This window comes from Hypanus sabinus, chromosome 9 (assembly GCF_030144855.1).
Source record: "Hypanus sabinus isolate sHypSab1 chromosome 9, sHypSab1.hap1, whole genome shotgun sequence".
Lineage (NCBI taxonomy): Eukaryota > Metazoa > Chordata > Chondrichthyes > Myliobatiformes > Dasyatidae > Hypanus > Hypanus sabinus.
Genome location: NC_082714.1, coordinates 59,138,312 through 59,153,450, shown reverse-complemented (window position 1 = coordinate 59,153,450; position 15,139 = coordinate 59,138,312). Strand labels below are relative to the sequence as shown.

The window sequence follows — 15,139 nt, the reverse complement described above, 5'->3', positions numbered from 1 at the left end:
GGATAACCTCAATTACACACGTTCAGGTGTCAGTGATGATTAATCTTTCTGTGGAATTAACCACCACAACCAGTTCTAACTCAGATCGTTGTAAGTTTTCCCGCTTTCTACTGCAATTTTGATCTACCAGGAGCAAATGAGGAGAATTGGGGTTTGGCCTATTTTTGATGCTGCATCTTATTGTTCCCTGCAGTTTTCAACTCCTAATATAAATAACTATGCAGTTAGCCACAATGAAGTTTGAAGCACTCTGAAAGTTATGTTAAATAGAGAAGCAGGGATCTGCAGAGAACCATTATCATATCAGAGAACATTGACAAAACAGAGTGAGGCCATTCAACCCTTCACTTCAGTGTTTGTGAAGGAGCTTCTGAGTTTGAACCCATCTTCTAACACTGGGTCTGTATCCCCGTAGGTCACAGCTCCTGAATTTTCCATTCAACTATTATTTAAGTGTATTGAGGATTTCTGTTTCTGCATCCCTTTGTCATGTACTGTTCAGCTAGGTCTTTTAATGTACAGTAACAAACTACAACACATTCAGAGTGGATCAAATTATAAGTGTGTTTATTATTTGCAAGGGAAGGTCTACCTCCATATGTTAAATTGTTGGAAGGTACCTTCAATCTTACAGTTCAGAACAAATCATTTTTATACTTTTACAGAGACCAGAAATTCATCAACTTCATGTCTTTGAGGGCATCCCATCCCATAATTGTATTCCTTCCTTATCTGGATCCAGAGCATCTGTTCTTTTAATCTCTCCATATGTCTTTTGAGGTTCTCCCCCATGACAGCTGTGTCCTGTTTTTCACTGTTATCAAAACATTCCTTATCATAAAAACACCTCTGCCATAAAGCACAAGAAGACTTCTTGTAAGCTTCTATCCAAATTAACCAACAAACCAGCAAAACAATCTGGGATCACACAGGTTCCATTTTGTTACACCACATTTTACAAACGTTACAAATTCATAAAGACTTCAGGGTTATAGATAGATTTCCACATTTCCTCCTTTTTGTCATTTCATGATAACACCATAATATTCAAAACACAATTGTTAAGGCATGAGTGTAGTAATCAAAGTGCTTTCAGACATTCATATGATGATAGTCTCAGAACTTCAGTTAAGCAAAATCCCCTTCTCCTAGTCTGCTCTAACAGGTACAGATTTTTCAATAACTTTGCTTCTTAGTCAACTATACTGCAGAAAGATTGCAAAAGAATAACAGCTGTTATTATGATACCAATGGTTATGATAATTGCCCACTATCTACTTCCTGGAGTGTTATTATGAAACTGATCTCCTTCTTTCTTAACCTTTTTGGTGGCTTCACAGATATGATCTACCGTGTGTTATAGAAACATAGAAAACCTACAGCATAATACTGGCCCTTTGCCCCACAAACCTGTACCGAACATGTCCTTACCTTAGAAATTACCTAGTGTTACCCATAGCCCTCTATTTTTCTGGGCTCCATGCATCTAGCCAGGACTCTCTTAAAAGACCCTATCGTATTCACCTCCACCACCATTGCCAGCAGCCCATTCCACACACTCACCACTCTCTGAGTAAAAAACTTACCCCTGACATCTCCTCTGTACCTACTTCCAAACACCTTAAAACTGTGCCCTCTCATGCTTGCCAGTTCAACCCTGGGAAAAAGCCTCTGACTATCCCCACGATCAATGCCTCTCATCATCTTCTACACCTCTATCAGGTCACCTCTCATCCTCCGTCGTTCCAAGGAGAAAAGGCCAAGTTCACTCAACCTATTCTCATAAGGCATGCTCCCCAATCCAGGCACCATTCTCTGCCTTCTGATTCATCAGGTATGTAAATACAACAATCTTGTCCAATCAGGACACACATGCTTCCTTTCTCAGAGAAAACAAAACCCAAAGTCATTTGGTTTTGCATTGCTACTGGACAGACCACCACCAATTCTGCTGACAGTTTAGATATCACTCACACACACAGAATGCTGGAGGAACTCAGCAGGCTAGGCAGAATCTATGGAAAAGAGTACAGTCAATGTTTCAAGCTGATGCTGCCAGGCCTGCTGAGATCCTCCAGCATTTTTTGTGTGTAGCTTGGATATCCAACATCTGCAGGATTTCTCTTCTTTGTGATTAGATGTAACTTATTAGGTTTAATTGAGAGTAAAGGTAGTTTCATTTGCAAACTTTTCCAGTGCTGATGCCCTGTAAATCAGTTACCATGCTGCTTTACCAGTTCCATAGGCAAGTATTACCTTCTCCAGGGACAACACTAAGTCCTTTTATGCTGGGGTTAGCATTGTTGTATGGGCGTGGGGGGGGGGGGGAGGGCCTATACCATCCTCTACAACATTAATTGTTTCCAAACATATCTCCATCTTCTCCATGACATTCTGGCTGTACTGATAAGGACAGAAGGGGGTCTATGTTTCTGAGTCCATTCATCATTGTACCAACATATCCAGGGTTCTTTCCTGTTCCATTGATAGGCACATGTAAAAGGGGCACACCCATTTCTACATGTGTCAGGACAGCCATGCACACCCAGCAGCTTGACACATTGGTCCTGTTTGCATATTTGTCAGAAAGTATTTTGTGGCAGTTACATCTGTCAGAGAAAGGACATGGGCTTTTTTTGTACATTGTTAGGCGTCTTCTTACAGCAAGAGGCGTGAATCCGTGACAGCTTTTCCCTTACTTTGAGGGCTGTATTGGTGACCAGCAATACCTGAAATGGTCCTTTAAATCAAGGTTCCAAACAGTTATTTCTTTTAAATGTCCACACCACAATATAGTCTCCGGGCTTGATGTCATGGCACTTAACATCTGTTGCTGATTTGCAGGGCTTTCTTTACCTGTTGACAATATTCAGTAATGCTTTGTTTGGGCAACACAATAGTTCAGAATACTCTTGTCCAGGTTACGTACATTCATCTGCTTAACCCCAGTGATGCATCAGCTGGCAGGTGCAGGTCTGTCCCATTATGATTTCATGTGAGGACAGGCCAATGGTTCTATTTGCAGTGGCTCGGATAGTCACCAGAACCAAAGGCAGCACTCGTTTCTGCTTTACTCCAGTTTCCCCACACATCTTGCTAAGATTATTTTTAATCGTTCTGTTCATCCTTTCCACTCGGCCTGCTGACTGTAATGGATATCTGCAATGCAAACGTTGACCCACCTGTAAGGCTCTGCATGCTTCTTTAAACACCTTACCAGTGAAATGGCTACTGTTGTCACTAGATAGTTTCCAGGGGTTCCCAAATCACAGGATTATTTCCTTTAACAAACATTTTGTTACTGTAACTGCATCTTTCTCTGTACGAGGAAATGCTTCAACTCATTGTGAGGACTCACCAATAATGACTAATACATACTTATACCCTTCACATTGTGGCAAAGTTGATCTGTAAGTGTACAAAGGGCCATCCGAAGGCAGGGTATGAACTTGTACCACTTTTCCCGGATTCTGCAAGGCACTCACCATACATTGTCTACAGATTTGTTCTGCTACTTGAGATACTCCAGGGGCATACCAAATTTGGTTTATTTAATTAATCATTCCCACATTGCTGGCATGTGTGAACTTGTGAATACATCGGGCAACCCACCCACAATACCAATTTACCTGGGGCCACAATGCGCCCATTGGCGATAAGCTGCACTCCATCGCGTTGCTTACAATGCATCTTTTCCCACTTTACTCTTTTGGTCGATGGAACAGTGGACTGCTAGTCTCATACATCCTTCAAAATGGGGGAATGTCATTAGGGCCAACTATGTGGGGGCATTTGTTTCTGGCACTGCAAGGGTGGGCCTAGCAATTGCCTCTTTTGCAGTACAATCTGCTGCTTTATTGCCCTTAGAGACCTCAGCCATGTGACCAGGATGTGCTCCTGTAATTGGCTCCTGTAATGCTGCCAGTAATTTTTGTATGTGCACCGAATTTTCAATAGGGAAACCTTCTGAGGTCAAAAATCCCTGTGATTTCCAGATCTGTCTATAAACGTGCTATTTCAAAGGCGTAGCAAGAGTCGGTATAAATATCGTCAGTCTAGCCTTCAGCCGGTATACAAGCCCAGCGAGCGCAAAGAACTCACTTATTTTGCTGCAGTAGGCACGGGAAGTGCCTTTGCCTCCACAACACGGACAAGGGAAATAATTGCATATCCTGCACATGGTTTTCCCATGTCATTACATAAAGCTGAACCATCAACAAAGAAAATTAAATCGGCATTAACAATAGGAGAGTCAATAAGGTCCATACGAGGTTTTGCTACTAATTATGTAACAGCTTCACAGCAGTGGGAATCACTGCCTTCCTCCATTGGGAGAAGACGGGCCAAGTTAAGAGTTGCACAGTGAGTAATTACAACAATTGGGTTTGGTAATATCTCGATTTCATACTTAGTTTGCCTAGTGGCCTGGGGGTAAGGGTTGCATGGCACAGAGGGTCAGAACCGTTTCCACTGGGTGTGGGACATGGACACGAGTAAGATGATTATGAGTCAGAGACTGCATGTGCTGAACAGCAAGGCAAGAGGCTGCCATCGGTGGGAGACAACCTGGCAGACGTCTGGCTACTGGGTCTGAAGGAATACTGAAATAGACAATTGGCCTTTGTCTTTCTTGTGGTTCTGAGTCAAAATGAGCTGAGCAGAACCATTCTTACGGTGAATGAAAAGGTGAAACTCCTTATTATAGCCTGGGAGGCCCAAAGCTAGGCAGATATCATTGCATGTTTTATATGTTCAAATGCCTCCACAGTTTCTGGGATCCAGCCTAATGGATCTGTTTGATTAGGAAATGATATATTCCGGTGCAGCTAACAATAGCTGCATAATCTAAAATCCACTGTCTACAATACGCAGCCATCCCCAGGAAATGCTTCATCTCCCTATGAGTGTTTGACTGCAGGGCTTTGACTATTGCCTCAGTCTGAGTCTTGACCAATGTCCTTGTATTCTGGGATAGGGTATGTCCCAGACATGTAAATTCTGGTTGTACAACCTGTAGTTCCTGTGTTAATACTTCATGATCTTTCTTAGGTAGTTTATGTAAAAGGTAGAGGGAATGCTGCTCACAGACCCCATTGCTTCAGGAGGTGATCCACTTACCGTATTAGAGTAGAACCCCCTGGGGAACTCCTTAACTTCCTCCATTTGCAATTTACATGGCAAAACACTGATTGCATCAGAACTATTTTCTAAGAAATGACAAACTCACAATCAATATGTCAAAAATCTTGGGCAACATCTTCTATGTTCTATAAAAGAAAGCAGTCTTTGTTAGTAAAGCAACTTCAAGGATTGCTCCCAAAATATTCCAATCTTTCCAAAACTGTTGATTTCATATGCCAAATTTAACTGTCTTCCAATGAGCAATATATTCAGAAATGTGGGCATCTCATATCCAGAATACAGATGCGCAGGTTTCTATCTCCTTTTCCTGGATTCCTCATGGCCAGAGTGGAATCTGGGTTTCTCTAAAGTCAATTACATGGAAAACAAATAAAGAAACACAACCCAAAAAAACCAGACAAGACAAAACAAAAATTCCATGCTTGTACCTTTCTTCCTTCAGAGCCTTCACAAGCAACTAAGAAACTTAAATAAGTAGTTTATTCTCACCATGAAAAGCTTACAGACATTTTACAAACAACCAAGGAGGAGAAAACAACTGCTGTGTTGTGCCCATCACATGAACACGTCTTAAAGCACAAGAGCAAATTCACTGCAGATTGAAATATTTCACTTAATTACCTTTTCGTCTAAAGCACAAGAGCAAATTCACTGCAGATTGAAATATTTCTCTTAATTACCTTTTGGTCTAAAGCACAAGATTAATTTGAACTTTAAAATCAGTTGAGCAAACCCAGAACAGCCTTTGTTCGTTTTCGTTCTCTCTCTCACTCACACTCACACTCTCTCAAGTGAGCTCACACGTGGCCACACTTCATATGATTAAAACATGCAAACAATCCACACCAAACCATTTCAGAAAATCTCTTGTTCCTGATGCACCATCAATAACTCTCGGAGACCGGAAGTGAACGATAGGCTTTTATTAACAGCGAAAAGGGAGCACAACCATGTTGGAGACTGAGGGAGGAATAGTGCCCCAATCGCCTTTATACAGGAGTCTGTGGGAGGAGCCACAGGAGTACTAGATATACATAGTTTACCACAGTTCCTAAGGGATAAACAATCAGACAGAATTGAGGAAATGTTATTTTTAAGACTTTAAAACAAAGAAATGTTGGGTTATTCATCATATACAAGTAAACGTTAGGCAAGTTTAAAGCATGACACCTCACATTAACCAAAGTTCCAACATATTCTGACTCTTCTCGAGCTCAAATCTGATCTAATATTAATCCATATACTCCTGGGAACACCATCCATAAACAGGATACAAATGCAATGGGGAGTTCTCTGTTCCTCTGGTAATATTTGCCTACTGCATCCACTAGGTTTCCTCTGTGAACACCCACAGCAGTCAATATTGCATTCTTTAATTCCACGTTTGTTCCCCTGGCATGTTGCTGTGCTTCTGGCAAAGCAGTGTGTATGTTCAGATGCAAGCACATTCTAATCAGTCTCATTTGCTTGGCCACATCCAGACAGTGTATTGCTCTCTGATAACTAATTTCTTGGAACAGCTCTCTAGGATCACACCTGGGCATGGATGTCCTGATATCCTTAGCAATTTCCCTCAGCTGCAGTACCCCGAAGGGGGTAGTGCATGTTATATTTTAGTTTTGATTTCCTAAACTGGCTCCGCTCTCTGATAGTGAGCAGGGAGGCCATCGTGCCGATGAAAACACTGCATCTTCTTGGTTGCATGTCGGTTGGGGATCCCATCATAACCATATCTGGACACCTTGTTTGTTAAAACATTCCAATCCATATTGCAGATCAACTGCTCTTTCAGATCCAAAAGCACGTATTATTCCTCTGTGCAGCAAGTTGTCTGAGCAACTTTTGTATCTGCTTTAAATACTTTGCATATCTCCAGTGCAGTGTTTCTTTTCATGTACTGATTTCGGTATCACATTCATATTTGCCTTGAAATCACTGCTTCTCACATGCTGGTACATACATGTCAAATCCATACTTCTCTGCATCTGTAAATCAGTAACTTTCTTGTTCCATCTTGTCATGCCACATTTTACAAAAGTTATAAATTTACAAAGACTCCAGTGTTACAGATATTTTCCCACACCTTTTAGGTAGGGAACTTTAGAGCTGTTGTTAATATTCTTCCTTACCTCCTGATTAACACTTTTACCAATTTGTTTCAATTGCGTTAAATTTATGCCCTCTTTTTTTGATCACCATATTTAACCAATAGTTTCTTTTTTATTTACTCTTGTAATTTTATTCACTTCAGTCAGATCTCCTCTTAGTCTCCAATGTTCCAATGAAAGCATCCTTAGCCTATCCAAACGTTCTTCATGGGTACAAATTTTCTGTCCTGGCAACATCCTCATAAATCCCCTCGGCATCCTTTCCAATGCTGTCATATCTTTCTTGTCATGTAATGACCAGCACTGTACTTGAGCTATTAACTCCATTTGCCACTCTTCTGCCCAACTGAGTAGACTTCTTATAATGTAATATGTACGTAGGCATCTCCAAGCAGCAAAGAGGTTCACTTTGCACAGGTAGTCATTTTGTTCATACTCTACAGACAACCTTTTGCTCGATCATTGACATCTCCTACCCTTATGACAGCTGATCATACCCTCAAATGCCTGATCTGGGCCTTGAACATAACTGATGATGAGCGCACACACACACACACACACACAGACACACACATGCACAACATGCGCGCGCACACACACACACACACACACATGCACAACATGCGCGCGCACACACACACACACACACACATGCACAACATGCGCGCGCGCACACACACACACATGCACAACATGCGTGCACACACACACACACACAGACACACACACATGCACACAAACACTTATGCATGTACACACACACATGCACAACATGCGCACGCACGCACAAACACACGACTGCTACCTCTCTCTCACACACACACAAACACACACGCCTGCACTCTCTCTCTCTCTCACACACACACACACGCCTGCTCTCTCTCTCTCCCTCTCACACACACACACACGCCTGCTCTCCCTCTCTCACACACAAACACACGCCTGCTCTCTCTCTCTCCCTCTCTCACACACACAGACACGCCTGCTCTCTCTCTCTCCCTCTCTCACACAAACACACACGCCTGCTCTCTCTCTCACACACACACAAACACACGCCTGCTATCTCTTTCACACACACACACACACGCCTGCTCTCTCACACACACACACGCCTGCTCTCTCTCTCTCATACACACACACACGCCTGCTCTCTCTCTCTCACACACACACGCCTGCTCTCTCTCTCTCTCTCACACACATACACACACGAACCTGCTCTCTCTCTCTCTCAAACACACACACCTGCTCTCTCTCTCTCACACACATACACAAACGCACCTGCTCTCACTCTCTCACACACACACACACGCCTGCTCTCTCTCTCTCTCACACACACGCCTGCTCTCTCTCTCACACACATACACACACGAACCTGCTCTCTCTCTCTCTCAAACACACACACCTGCTCTCTCTCTCTCTCACACACACACACACACGCCTGCTCTCTCTCTCTCTCACACACACACACACACACGCTTGCTCTCTCTCTCTCTCACACACACCTGCTCTCTCTCTCTCTCACACACACACACACACGCCTGCTCTCTCTCTCTCACACACATACACACACCTGCTCTCTCTCTCACACACATACACATACGCACCTGCTCTCTCTCTCTCTCACACACACACACACGCTTGCTCTCTCTCTCTCTCACACACACCTGCTCTCTCTCTCTCTCACACACACACACGTCTTCTCTCTCTCTCACACACATACACACACCTGCTCTCTCTCTCTCACACACACACACACACGCCTGCTCTCTCTCTCTCACACACATACACACACCTGCTCTCTCTCTCTCACACACACACACACACGCTTGCTCTCTCTCTCTCTCACACACACCTGCTCTCTCTCTCTCTCACACACACACACACACGCCTGCTCTCTCTCTCTCACATACATACACACACCTGCTCTCTCTCTCACACACATACACACACCTGCTCTCTCTCTCTCACACACACACACACACCTGCTCTCTCTCTCTCACACACATACACACACGCCTGCTCTCTCTCTCTCACACACATACACACACACACACGCCTGCTCTCTCTCTCTCTCACACACACACACGCCTGCTCTCGCTCTCTCTCACACACACACCTGCGCTCTCTCTCTCACACACACACGTCTACTCTCTCTCTCTCTCACACACATACACACACGCACCTGCTCTCACTCTCTCACACACACACATACACACACGCCTGCTCTCTCACTCACACACACACACACACACACGCCTGGTCTCTCTCTCTCACACACATACACACACACACACCTGCTCTCTCTCTCTCACACACATACACACACACGCCTGCTCTCTCTCTCTCACACACATACACAAACACACACACCTGCTCTCTCTCTCTCACACACATACACACACACACCTGCGCTCTCTCTCTCACACACACACGCCTACTCTCTCTCTCTCACACACGCCTGCTCTCTCACACACACACAGACACACACGCCTGCTCTCTCTCTCTCACACACATACACACACACACCTGCGCTCTCTCTCTCACACACACACGCCTACTCTCTCTCTCTCACACACGCCTGCTCTCTCACTCACACACACACACACGCCTGCTCTCTCTCTCTCACACACACACACGCCTGCTCTCTTTCTCTCACACACACACAAACACACACGCCTGCTCTCTCTCTCTCTCTCTCACAATCACACACCTGCTCTCTCTCTCTCACACACACACGCCTGCACTCTCTCTCTCACACACACACACGCCTGCTCTCTCTCTCACACACACACACACACCTGCTCTCTCTCTCACACACACACACACCTGCTCTCTTTCTCTCTCACGCGCACACACAGTGATGCACCATCAATAACTCACACTGAGACGTAAGGCGAGATATCGGCTTTTATTGACTGGAAGAACGAACCATGAGTGAGTGGCCATCATACTACGTCCTGGAGACTGAGAGAGAGCATAGGCTTCAGATCACCTTTATACAGGGATCTGTGGGAGGAGCCACAGGAGCAGTCAGCAAGGGCATGTCCAGACAGGCACACGTAGTTCACCACACACACACACACACACCTGCGCTCTCTCTCACACACACACAAACACACACACCTGCTCTCTCTCTCACACACACACGCCTGCTCTCTCTCTCTCAATCTCACACACACACGCCTGCTCACTCTCGCTCTCACACACACACACCTGCTCTCTCTCTCTCTCACACACACACATACACACACGCCTGCTCTCTCACACACACACACGCCTGCTCTCTCTCTCTCACACGCACACACGCCTGCTCTCTCTCACACACATACACACACGCACCTGCTCTCTCTCTCTCACACACACACAAATACCTGCTCTCTCTCTCACACACACACACACGCCTGCTCTCTCTCTCACACACACACAAACACACACACCTGCTCTCGCTCTCACACACACACACATACACACACGCCTGCTCTCTCTCTCTCAATCTCACACACACCTGCTCGCTGTCTCTCTCTCACACACACACATGCCTGCTCTCTCTCTCTCTCTCTCTCACGCGCACACACAGTGATGCACCATCAATAACTCACACTGAGATGTAAGGCGAGATATCGGCTTTTATTGACTGGAAGAACGAACCAGGAGTGAGTGGCCATCATACTACGTCCTGGAGACTGAGAGAGAGCATAGGCTTCAGATCACCTTTATACAAGGATCTGTGGGAGGAGCCACAGGAGCAGTCAGCAAGGGCATGTCCAGACAGGCACACGTAGCTCACCACACACACACACACCTGCGCTCTCTCTCTCTCACACACACACAGACACACACGCCTGCTCTCTCTCTCTCACACACATGCCTGCTCTCTCTCTCTCACACACACGCCTGCTCACTCTCTCACACACACACACGCCTGCTCTCTATCTCTCACACACACACACGCCTGCTCTCCCTCTTTCTCACAAACACACGCCTGCTCTCCCTCTCTCTCACACACATACACACGCCTGCTCTCTCTCTCTCTCTCTCTCTCACACACACACCCACACCTGCTCTCCCTCTCTCTCACACACAAACACACGCCTGCTCTCTCTCTCCCCCTCTCTCACACACACAGACACGCCTGCTCTCTCTCTCTCCCTCTCTCACACACACACAAACACACGCCTGCTCTTTCTTTCACACACACACACACGCCTGCTCTCTCTCACACACACACACGCCTGCTCTCTCTCTTTCACACACATACACCTGCTCCCTGTATCTCACACACACACGCCTGCTTTCCCTCTCTCTCACACACACAGACACGCCTGCTCTCTCTCTCTCCCTCTCTCACACACACAGACATGCCTGCTCTCTCTCTCTCACACACACACAAACACACGCCTGCTTTCTTTCACACACACACGCCTGCTCTCTTTCACACACACACACGCCTGCTCTCTCTCTTTCACACACATACACACACCTGCTCCCTGTATCTCACACACACACGCCTGCTCTCTCTCTCTCACACAAACACACCTGCTCTCTGTCTCTCTCACACACACACACATGCCTGCTCTCTCTCCCTCTTTCACACCCACACACACGCACCTGCTCTCTCTCTCTCGCTCTCACACAAACACACACCTGCTCTCTCTCTCACAAGCATACGCCTGCTCTCTCTCTCACACAAGCCTGCTCTCTCTCTCACACACACGCACCTGCTCTCTCTCTCTCACACACACACGCCTGCTCTCTCTCTCACACACACACACACGACTGCTCTCTTTCTCTCTCACACACACACATGCCTGCTCTCACGCGCACACACAGTGATGCACCATCAATAACTCACACTGAGACGTAAGGCGAGATATCGGCTTTTATTGACTGGAAGAACGAACCAGGAGAGAGTGGCCATCATACTACGTCCTGGAGACTGAGAGAGAGCATAGGCTTCAGATCACCTTTATACAGGGATCTGTGGGAGGAGCCACAGGAGCAGTCAGCAAGGGCATGTCCAGACAGGCACACGTAGCTCACCACACACACACACACACACCTGCGCTCTCTCTCTCTCACACACATACACACACACGCCTGCTCTCTCTCTCTCACACACACGCCTGCTCACTCTCTCACACACACACACGCCTGCTCTCTCTCTCTCTCTCTCACACACACATGCCTGCTCTCTCTCTCTCACACACATACACACACACACCTGCGCTCTCTCTCTCACACACACACGCCTACTCTCTCTCTCTCACACACGCCTGCTCTCTCACACACACACAGACACACACGCCTGCTCTCTCTCTCTCACACACATACACACACACACCTGCGCTCTCTCTCTCACACACACACGCCTACTCTCTCTCTCTCACACACGCCTGCTCTCTCACTCACACACACACACACGCCTGCTCTCTCTCTCTCACACACACACACGCCTGCTCTCTTTCTCTCACACACACACAAACACACACGCCTGCTCTCTCTCTCTCTCTCTCACAATCACACACCTGCTCTCTCTCTCTCACACACACACGCCTGCACTCTCTCTCTCACACACACACACGCCTGCTCTCTCTCTCACACACACACACACACCTGCTCTCTCTCTCACACACACACACACCTGCTCTCTTTCTCTCTCACGCGCACACACAGTGATGCACCATCAATAACTCACACTGAGACGTAAGGCGAGATATCGGCTTTTATTGACTGGAAGAACGAACCATGAGTGAGTGGCCATCATACTACGTCCTGGAGACTGAGAGAGAGCATAGGCTTCAGATCACCTTTATACAGGGATCTGTGGGAGGAGCCACAGGAGCAGTCAGCAAGGGCATGTCCAGACAGGCACACGTAGTTCACCACACACACACACACACACCTGCGCTCTCTCTCACACACACACAAACACACACACCTGCTCTCTCTCTCACACACACACGCCTGCTCTCTCTCTCTCAATCTCACACACACACGCCTGCTCACTCTCGCTCTCACACACACACACCTGCTCTCTCTCTCTCTCACACACACACATACACACACGCCTGCTCTCTCACACACACACACGCCTGCTCTCTCTCTCTCACACGCACACACGCCTGCTCTCTCTCACACACATACACACACGCACCTGCTCTCTCTCTCTCACACACACACAAATACCTGCTCTCTCTCTCACACACACACACACGCCTGCTCTCTCTCTCACACACACACAAACACACACACCTGCTCTCGCTCTCACACACACACACATACACACACGCCTGCTCTCTCTCTCTCAATCTCACACACACCTGCTCGCTGTCTCTCTCTCACACACACACATGCCTGCTCTCTCTCTCTCTCTCTCTCACGCGCACACACAGTGATGCACCATCAATAACTCACACTGAGATGTAAGGCGAGATATCGGCTTTTATTGACTGGAAGAACGAACCAGGAGTGAGTGGCCATCATACTACGTCCTGGAGACTGAGAGAGAGCATAGGCTTCAGATCACCTTTATACAAGGATCTGTGGGAGGAGCCACAGGAGCAGTCAGCAAGGGCATGTCCAGACAGGCACACGTAGCTCACCACACACACACACACCTGCGCTCTCTCTCTCTCACACACACACAGACACACACGCCTGCTCTCTCTCTCTCACACACATGCCTGCTCTCTCTCTCTCACACACACGCCTGCTCACTCTCTCACACACACACACGCCTGCTCTCTATCTCTCACACACACACACGCCTGCTCTCCCTCTTTCTCACAAACACACGCCTGCTCTCCCTCTCTCTCACACACATACACACGCCTGCTCTCTCTCTCTCTCTCTCTCTCACACACACACCCACACCTGCTCTCCCTCTCTCTCACACACAAACACACGCCTGCTCTCTCTCTCCCCCTCTCTCACACACACAGACACGCCTGCTCTCTCTCTCTCCCTCTCTCACACACACACAAACACACGCCTGCTCTTTCTTTCACACACACACACACGCCTGCTCTCTCTCACACACACACACGCCTGCTCTCTCTCTTTCACACACATACACCTGCTCCTGTATCTCACACACACACGCCTGCTTTCCCTCTCTCTCACACACACAGACACGCCTGCTCTCTCTCTCTCCCTCTCTCACACACACAGACATGCCTGCTCTCTCTCTCACACACACACAAACACACGCCTGCTTTCTTTCACACACACACGCCTGCTCTCTTTCACACACACACACGCCTGCTCTCTCTCTTTCACACACATACACACACCCTGCTCCCTGTATCTCACACACACACGCCTGCTCTCTCTCTCTCACACAAACACACCTGCTCTCTGTCTCTCTCACACACACACACATGCCTGCTCTCTCTCCCTCTTTCACACCCACACACACGCACCTGCTCTCTCTCTCTCGCTCTCACACAAACACACACCTGCTCTCTCTCTCACAAGCATACGCCTGCTCTCTCTCTCACACAAGCCTGCTCTCTCTCTCACACACACGCACCTGCTCTCTCTCTCTCACACACACACGCCTGCTCTCTCTCTCACACACACACACACGACTGCTCTCTTTCTCTCTCACACACACACATGCCTGCTCTCACGCGCACACACAGTGATGCACCATCAATAACTCACACTGAGACGTAAGGCGAGATATCGGCTTTTATTGACTGGAAGAACGAACAGGAGAGAGTGGCCATCATACTACGTCCTGGAGACTGAGAGAGAGCATAGGCTTCAGATCACCTTTATACAGGGATCTGTGGGAGGAGCCACAGGAGCAGTCAGCAAGGGCATGTCCAGACAGGCACACGTAGCTCACCACACACACACACACACCTGCGCTCTCTCTCTCTCAC

At 47.2% G+C, this 15,139-nt stretch overlaps 1 long non-coding RNA gene across 1 annotated transcript in view; it reads right to left on the bottom strand.

The window, feature by feature from the left end:
• Positions 1 to 9,787: 9,787 nt before the first annotated feature.
• LOC132399435 (uncharacterized) overlaps positions 9,788 to 15,139 on the bottom strand; it is a 5,586-nt gene continuing 234 nt past the window's right edge. Inside the window, exons 2-3 of the long non-coding RNA XR_009513998.1 lie at positions 12,946 to 13,933; positions 9,788 to 10,975 (exon numbers count right to left, since the gene is read on the bottom strand). This is a non-coding gene — a long non-coding RNA (uncharacterized LOC132399435). The remainder of the gene's footprint in view (positions 10,976 to 12,945; positions 13,934 to 15,139) is intronic.